A 9,235-nucleotide genomic window follows, 5' to 3' on the forward strand; every position below is an offset into this window, starting at 1 on the left:
ACACGGGGTTTCACCATATTGGCCAGGTTGGTTTCGAACTCCTGACCTTGTGATCCGCCTGCCTCGGCCTTCCAAAGTGCTCGGATTACAGGCTTGAGCCACGGTGCCCAGACTGTATTTTTGTATTTTAAAAGCCAGATATATTTGTAAAAGATTATGCTTACAATAAGTAAATTACGTAGTAAAGAAACGTCAAAATAAAGTAGATGAATAAAAGGCACACTCAAAAAATCTGAGAGCAGAAAAGACAGTTCTTTTTGTTTTATTTCTAATGTCGGAAGAAAGAAAAAGAGATATATTAAAATTATTTTTTTCAAGAGAATATTTCTGTCAGTTGAAGTAATTAGCATTGGCTTCTTTTCTCCTGTGTCTAAAGCAGGATTTTCCTGCACTGGCTTCTGAGGAGGTTCAGCCTTCCACCATGTACTCCTTGATAGGCAACGGCCACTGCTGACATGGCAGGGATCACCCAGTTGGTCCACCAACTGGAGCTAGAATTAACAGCAGTGATGAGTTTCCGAAGCTTGTTTAACTTTGGTCTGTCGTCTGGATGGGGCTCCTCAGTGATATATGTTTGGACAATTCCACGGCATCTCAAAGATGCCCGACATCCTCAAAGTTCTCAGTAGCGTCACCTCCAGCTTGTTCCCTTAAGACTTCTTCCCCACCAGGATGCTCTTCCAGAAATTTGATCAAATCGTACACTTGTGGTGCAGAATCAGCCAGGTGCTCTTGCTGTCGTTGTGCTTCTGAATCTCCTCTAGGGTGTAGTACTTCACGGCCTCGTCTAACTGCTCGGCCATCTCGGTTGGCCACAAGCCAGGCCCAGCACACACAGCCGTGTCGGGTGGAGTAGAGCTTGCGACTCCGCCAGCTCCACCCGGGACATTCCCCGCGCCAGGCACCGCACCAGGGGCTGGGCAGCCGGCTCAGGGGCTGGGCGCCGTAGAAGCACATATGTATATATATATTTTAGAAACAGGGTCTTACTATGTTCCCAGGTTGGTCTTGAACTCCCGGGCTCCAGTGACCCTCCTGCCTTGGCCTCCCAAAGTCCTGGGATTACAGGCGTGAGCCACTGTGCCTGGCCAAGGTTTTGTTTCTTCTGCTGGTGTACTCCCAATGCCAACAAGAGTGCCTGGCAATGACTGGGCTCGCCAAGGGGGAGTGGATAAATGAGTGGTATCCAAGCCCTCCCTAGTTTCCATCCCTAGAACTCTAAGTTAAAGAGTGTTCAGAATCATTTCTTTTTCTTTTTTCCTTTTTTTTTTTTTTTTTGAGATGGAGTCTTGCTCTGTTGCCCAGGCTGGAGTGCAATGGCGCTATCTCGGCTCACTTGCAACCTCTGCCTCCTGGGTTCAAGTGATTCTCCTGCCTCAGCCTCCTGAGTAGCTGAGATTACTCAAAGTGACCTACCTTCAGTCGCTTTTAAATCCAACTCCTGATTTTGGACAACATAGAGATTTTTGAATCCCTTTCTTTGCTCACATTGTGTTTTTGTTTTGTTTTGTTTTGTTTGAGATGGAGTCTCACTCTGTTGTCCCACCATGATCTCGGCTCACTGCAACCTCCACCTCCCAGGTTCAAGCAATTCTCCTTCCTCAGCCTCTCAAGTAGCTGGGATTACAGGTGTGCACCACCATGCCTGGCTAATTTTTGTTATTTTTAGTAGAGACAGGGTGTTCACCATGTTGGCGAGGTTGGTCTCGAACTCCTGACCTCAAGTGATCTGCCCGCCTCACCCTCCCAAAGTGCTGAGAGTACAGGTGTGAGCCACTGTGCCTGGGCTCACATTGGTTCAATTTTACACTGACAATGGTTCCTGCCAGCCAGGCACTGCGCCAGTACTGCGTAAGCATCCTCTCATTCGATCCTCCAGGAACTCCCTTCGGTTAGGCACTGTCATTATCCTCACTTGACAAATAAGGAAACTGAGGCTCAATAGAGAGGCTGGGCAACTTTATCAATGTCACACCCACTGAGTGCAAGGCCTGGGTTTTGAATACCAGGCCCTTGCTGTCCATGCGCAGAACCACCGGGCTATATACCCCTCTGGACGCACTTCGGGCAGATCAGTGTGTTACAGTTGAGAGAAGTCTAGTCTAGGAGCCAGAAGACCTGGGTTCAAGGTATTAAGTCGGCCACTGGCTGGCTGTGTGACTTTGGGTGGCCCCTTAACCTCAGCTTCCTAGCTTCCTCATCAACCAAGTGAGTAAGAAAGAACCAGCCAAGGCTGGGCGCGGTGGCTCACGCCTGTAATTCCAGCACTTTGGGAGGCCAAGGCGGGCGGATCACCTGAGGTCAGGAGTTTGAGGCCAGCCTGGCCAACATGGTGAAACCCCATCTCTACTAAAAATACAAAAGTTAACGGGGCGTGATGGTGCATGCCTGTAATCCCAGCTACTCGGGAGGCCGAGGTGGGAGGATCTCTTGAACCCAGGAGGTGAAGGTTGCAATGAGCTGAGATCATGCCACTGCACTCTAGCCTGGGCGACAGAGCAAGACTCCATCTCAAAAAAAAAAAAAAAAAAAGGAAGAACCAGCCAACAAGACAAACTGGACCCAAGGCTGCATGGACTGCTGTCTACCTCCTCAGGAGGGAATTCAGCTCTGCTCTGAGCCAGCCAGGGGCCAGGCGTGCCCAGGATGTCCTGGAGAAGGCCCCGAGGACAACCTCCACATGGAGGAGGGGCTTCCACTGGAGGGACAGGGGGCTGTTCTGGCCTGGAGAGAGAGGACCAGCGGGTGGGTGGGTGAGAAGGACCTTCCAAGGGGGGAGAGTTCGCCGGTTTTCCACGTGTCCTGACTTGACCCGGCACTCCTGAACAACAGCCAGAGACAAGGATGGAGGTCAATGCTCACACTCCTCAGGGTGGCCTCCGTCTTAGGTTAGAAGATAAAAAGATCTGATGCCACCCTGAGGGAATCGAAGGCTAGGCACAAAGGGAGGAAGAACTTTCTGTAAGCCAGGGGAATGGATACAGAATGGGGGGCCGTGGTGGAGGAGAGAGTGCTGGGGTGAGTAGAGGCATGTCGGGAAAGTTGTCCAGAAGCTTCAAGCCAGGCTTTCCAACATGAAGATGCTATTTGCATATAACCTATGCCCCTTCCACATACACACACACAAAAGACCAAGATGCTTTTCCCTCCTTTTCCCACTAGACGTTAAAAATTCTTCGGGGGCTTTCCTAGGCATGACATGGAGGAAGCTGCTGTGATCTATTCCACCAACCCTGCTGGGGCTAGGCCTGCCTGGATATTTCTGGCTCTCTCAAAAGAAAACAAAACCTTTACCCACTAATGTAAGCAGGCAAAATCTTTACCCAACAAAACAAACAAACCAACTCCTGGAGGCCATGCCCAGCTTTCCTAATATGGCATCGGGTTGGTACCCTTGGCACCCAATCAACATGAATAGTCCCGCTCCCAGAAGAGAAGGAGAAACAGACTGCAGATGGAGATAAAAGTCTCATTCACATTGAGGTGGCTTCAAAGTTGGACAGTGCTCTTCATGGGTAGGGTTGCCAGATAAAATACAGAAGGCCCAGTTCAACTGTAATCTCCCTTAAAAAGTGACTATTTTTAAAAAATAGGCTAGGCGTGGTGGTGCACACCTGTAATCCAAGTACTTTGGGAGGCTGAGGTGGGAGGAACGTTTGAGCCTAAGAGTTTGAGACCAGCCTGGGCAACATGGCGAGACCTTGTCTCTACAAAAAATTTAAAAAGTTAGCCGAGCATGGTGGCACCTGCCTGTGGTCTCAGCCACTCAGGAGGCTGAGGTGGAAGAATCACTTGAGCCTGGATGGCTGGGGTGGCAGTGATGACCACACCACTGCACTCCAGCCTGAGTGACATTGCTAAAAAAAAGAAAAAGAAAAATAATAATTAAAAAAAGTATATCCCACAGCCCATTTGGGACATACTACAAAAATTATTCATTGTTGGCTGGGCACGGTGGATCATACCTCTCATCCCAGCACTTTGGGAGACTGAGACAGAGGGATCTCTTGAGGTCAGGAGTTCCAGACTAGTCTGAGCAGCAAAATAAGATCCTGTGTCTACAAAAACCACAAAAATTAATCGGATGAGGCTGAAGTGAGCTATGATGGCATCACTACACTCCAGTATGGGTGACAGAGGGAGACCCCATCTTAAAAAAAAAAAAAAGTAATTCATTGTTTATCAGAGATTCAAATTTAACCAGGCCTCTTGTATTTTTATTTGCAACCTTCTGGGTTGCATGTAAATATGGTAAACAGGCCAGATGTGGTGGCCTACATCTGTAATCCCATCACTTTGGGAGGCTGAGGTGGGAGGACCACTTGAGGTGAGGAGTTTGAGACCAGCCTGGCCAACATGGCGAAACCCCGTCTCTACTAAAAATACAAAATTACCTGGGCGTGGTGGTGCACACCTGTAATCCGTTACTTGGAAGGCTGAGGCAGAAGAATCGGTTGAACCTGGGAGGCAGAGGTTGAAGTGAGCCGAGATCATGCCACTGCACTCCAGCCTGGGCTACTGAGCGAGACCCTGTCTCAAAAATAAATACATAAATAAATATGGTAAACAACTCAGGCCAGGCTGATGGGGGTCCTTAAAGGGAGTACCTGTCATAGGGGGACTTCGTGCTTGTAATTCTGGGCTTTCGTTACATATAAAAACGCAGTTCCTTTTGCACTAAAGACAATCAAAGCTGAAATAGCTGCTGCTGAATGGGTATCACTGTTTTAAAAGCTACCCCAGAAGTTAAAGTCAGTTTCAGCCTTTAGGAAATACCTTCGACTTCTCGTTACTGAAGGAGTTTGGCCCGTTATTCACCTATGATTAATAGTTTCCAAGTACATACTCACAGGCAAGCTTTAGGGATAAAGTCATTCATCCAGGACTATCTACCGTCATCGTTAACACTTACCTGGCAGCGCTGTACTTGAGCAAATTGCTTAATCCTCAAAATAAGCCTAACATAACTCTGGTGCCCAATATCAGGGGACTAGTGAAGTGAGTTGATGGCTTAAGTAACCACTAGGCAGAATATGAGACAGTCATTAAAACTAATGCTTATGAAGGCTGGTATAACGGAGGATACTTAAGGTATGATGAGGAGAGAGGGGAAAGTATAGATATAACATTAAAAACATGTTGCCTATTTACAGAAAAGACACAGGAAAGAAGGGAAAGAAGTAAATGCTAACTGTGATTATGCTGGGTAATTTTTTCTTTCACAGTCTCTTTTTTTCCAAAAGTCCTTTAATGAGTGTATATTAATGTCATCATTGAAAAAAAAAAACCGAAAAGCCTTTAAGAATCATTCATTTCTGCTGGGCGCGGTGGCTCACGCCTGTAATCCCAGCACTTTGGGAGGCCGAGGCGGGCGGATCACAAGGTCAGGAGATCGAGACCATCCAGGCTAACATGGTGAAAACCTGTCTCTACTAAAAATACAAAAAATTAGCCGAGCATGGAGGCGGGCACCTGTAGTCCCAGCTACTCGGGAGGCTGAGGCAGGAGAATGATGTGAACCCGGGTGGCGGAGCTTGCAGTGAGCTGAGATCTCGCCACTGCACTCCAGCCTGGGCGACAGAGCAAGAGTCCATCTCAAAAAGAAAAATAATTCCTTTCTTTCCAGACAGCCAGGTGGAATCCAGAATATACCCCAAGTTGTCACACAGAGGCCTACCCTGCTATTTTCTCACCTTCCCTCCTCACTTTCCAATGAATTAAAAATAATATTTAACAAGTGCCTCTTAGCTACCAGTGCCTGCAACCAAGAGCAGTTGGGACATGGGGCTGAGAAACACACAAATCCTGTCTCCAAGGGTCTTATGGCTACAGCACTTTTCTTTTTCTTTTTTTTTTTTCCTTGAGACAGGGTCCCACTCTGTCACCCGGGCTAGAGTGCAGTGGCACAATCTTGGCTCACTGCAACCTTTGCCTCCCGGGCTCAAGCGATCCTCCCACCTCAGCCTCCTGAGTAGCCTGACCACAGGCAACAACACCTGGCTAATTTTTGTATATTTCATAGATATGGGTTTCACTGCATTGCCCAGGCTGGTCTCCAACTCCCGGACTCAAGCGATCCACCAGCTTCAACCTCCCAAAGTGCTGGGATTACAGGCGTGAACGACCATGACTGGTCTATTTTTTAATTTTAAAATTTTATTTAGAGATGGGCCTCACTATGTTGACCAGGCTGGTGTTGAACTCCTAGGCTCAAGTTATCCTCCTGCCTCGTCCTCCCAAAGTGCTGGGATTACGGGCATGAGCCATCATGCCCGGCCAGCACCTTTACATAACACCTGCTGATGCTTATTCGCTGTTCTAAACTCACCTCCCCCAGGATGTCTTCCAGGATGCCCTCTCCTCATGGTCCCGTGTGGCTGTAGACACACTTACCTGATTTTTCCACTAGTCCATGACTTTCTTGGGTCCAAACACTGTGCCTCTTTTCTCTTTAATTACATTAGAAAATTAAAACATGGCCAGGCGCGGTGGCTCACACCTGTAATCCCGGCACTTTGGGAGGCCGAGGTGGGTGGATCTTTTGAGATCAGGAGTTCAAGACCAGCTGGCCAACATGGTAAAACCCCGCCTCTACTAAAAATGCAAAAATTAGCCAGATGGTGGTGGTGCACACGTGTAATCCCAGCTACTCGGAAGGCTGGGGCAGGAGAATCGCTTGAACCCAGGAGAGATCACACCTTGATTCAGCCTGGAGACAGAGTGAGATTCCTCTAAAAAAAAAAAAAAAAAAATTAACACTCTTGCTCTGTCTTCCAGGCTAGAGTGTGGTGGCACGATCACAGCTCTCTGCAGCCTAGAACTCCTGGGCTCAAGCGATCCTCCTGCCTCAGCCTCTCAAGTAGCTGAGACTTCAGGTGTGAACCCACACACCTAGCTGCCTCTTTCCTCTCTGACTCTGCAGAGTGTGTAATTGGCCTCAACAGATGTTTGCTAAGTAAATGCTTAATCTATGCTACAAACGCATGGAATAACTTGGGGGAGGTGCTACCTCACGGTCTTCAGTTTGTCATTTTGATTTTCTTAGTTTGCCTTTTTCAGGCCTGGCCCAGACTCCAGGAAGGAAAACTAGCAGTCGTTACATTTGTGAGAAAACTAAGCCTCTAAGACCTCCTTCACTGTAAATGTCTTTATGGCTTCACACACACGAATCCTCAATAGGTTTGCATCCATAGATTTGAATCCATCTATCAGTACAAGAAATCTTGGACAAGCTTAACCAGGCGTGGTGGTGCACGCCTGTAATTGTAAACCCAGCTACTCGGGAGACTGAGGCAGGAGAATCACTTGAACCCAGGAGGTGGAGGTTGCAGTGAGCTGAGATTGTGCCACTTCACTGCAGCCTGGACAACAGAGTGAGACTTTGTATCAAACAAAACCAAACCAAAGTATCATTTAAAAAAAAAAAAAAAAAGTCGGCCAGGTGCGGTGGCTCAAGCCTGTAATCCCAGCACTTTGGGAGGCCGAGGCAGGTGGATCACGAGGTCAGGAGTTCGAGACTATCCTGGCCAACATGGTGAAACCCTGTCTCTACTAAAAATACAAAAAAATCAGCCGGGCATGGTGGTGGGTGCCTGTAGTCCCAGCTACTTGGGAGACTGAGGCAGGAGAATGGCATGAACCCGGGAGGCGGAGCTTGCAGTGAGCTGAGATCGCACCACTGCACTCCAGCCTGGGCGACAGAGTAAGACTCTGTATCAAAAAAAAAAAAAAAGAAAAGTCTTGACGAAGCAACCAACTGGTTTACGTTAACCGACCCTATAAAAGCAACTACATACATGTTCAAATTTAGCAGAGCGTTGGGGTAAGAAGAGTACTCATTTGAGTCTTAAAAAAAAGAAAAGTGGAGAATTTATAAACAGTGAAACCAATTCGAGCAGAGTTCAGCAAACCTTTTCTGGCAAGGGCCAGATGTAAGTATTTTGGGCTTTACAGGCCGCGCGGTCTCTGTCGCAACTATTCAGCTCTGCCTTTGCTGCAGGAAAGGAGCCACAGGCAAGATTTAAAGGAATGGGTGTGGCTATGTTCAAACACAACTTGATCCATGGATGTTGAAATCTGAATTTCCTATCATTTTCACTTGTCATGAACTATTATCTTCTTTTGGGACATTGTCTTGCTCTGTTGCCTGGGCTGGAGTGCAGTGGCACTATCTTGGCTCACTGCAACCTCTGCCTCCCAGGTTCAAGCAATTATCCTGCCTTAGCTTCCCAAATAGCTGGGATTACAGGCCCATGCCACCACACACAGCTAATTTTTGTATTTTATTTATTTTTTTGAGACAGAGCCTTGCTCTGTGACCCAAGCTGGAGTGCAGTGGCGTGATCTCGGCTCACTGCAACCTCCGTCCCCCGGGTTCAAGCGATTCTCCTGCCTCAGCCTCCTGAGTAGCTGGGATTACAGGTGCCTGCCACCACGCCTGGCTAATTTTTGTAGTTTTAGTAGAGACGGGGTTTCATCATCTTGGCCAGGCTTGTCCTAAACTCCTAACCTCATGATCTATACGCCTCGGCCTCCCAAAGTGCTGGCATTACAGGCGTGAGCCACTGCGCCTGGCCCAATTTTTGTATTTTCAGTAGAGATGAGGTTTTGCCATGTTGGCCAGGCTGGTCTTGAACTCCTGACCTCAAGTGATCCACCTGCCTCGAACTCTCGAAGTGCTGGGATCATAGGTGTGAGCCACCGCGCCAGGCCCTTTTGATTTTTTTTCCCCTAACTACTTAAAGATACTAAAACCATTCTTAGCTCAAGAGCTGTATAAAAATGGGTGGTTCCTTCTCTCTCTTCTTCCCCACCCAAGCCTCCATATCAAAAAAACAAACACATACCAAAAAACCAAAAGGGTGATGAGTAGGGTTTGGTCTGGCTGTGGGTTGTTGAACCCGTGGGCTCTGGTTTCAGCTGGCCCTGCGTTCAGCTCTGGCCTCAACATTCGCTGACTGTGACCTTGGAAGAGTGCCTTACCCTCTCAGCCCTTCAGTTTTCTCAGGTGGGAAGTGGTAGGAAATAACTGGCCGACAGATGGGGCTGTTATGAGGACTGTTTGTGATGCTGCCTGCACAATGTCGAAGCCTTATAAATGCATGCACCGTAGCTATTATTATTATTTTGAGACAGGTCTTGCTATGTTGCTCAGACTGGTCTTGAACTTGGCCTCAAGTGGTCCTCCTGCCTTGGTCTCCCAAAGTTCAATATTCTTTACAGTTAAAAAAATAAT

The 9,235-nt window shown here is 47.8% G+C and overlaps 1 pseudogene; it reads right to left on the reverse strand.

Annotated features, from left to right (window-relative positions):
* Nucleotides 1–370: 370 nt before the first annotated feature.
* On the reverse strand, nucleotides 371–803 carry LOC116456231 (cytochrome b5-like; annotated as a pseudogene).
* Nucleotides 804–9,235: the final 8,432 nt, after the last annotated feature.

This window comes from Hylobates moloch, unplaced genomic scaffold (assembly GCF_009828535.3).
Source record: "Hylobates moloch isolate HMO894 unplaced genomic scaffold, HMol_V3 SCAFFOLD_16, whole genome shotgun sequence".
Taxonomy (NCBI): Eukaryota; Metazoa; Chordata; class Mammalia; order Primates; family Hylobatidae; genus Hylobates; species Hylobates moloch.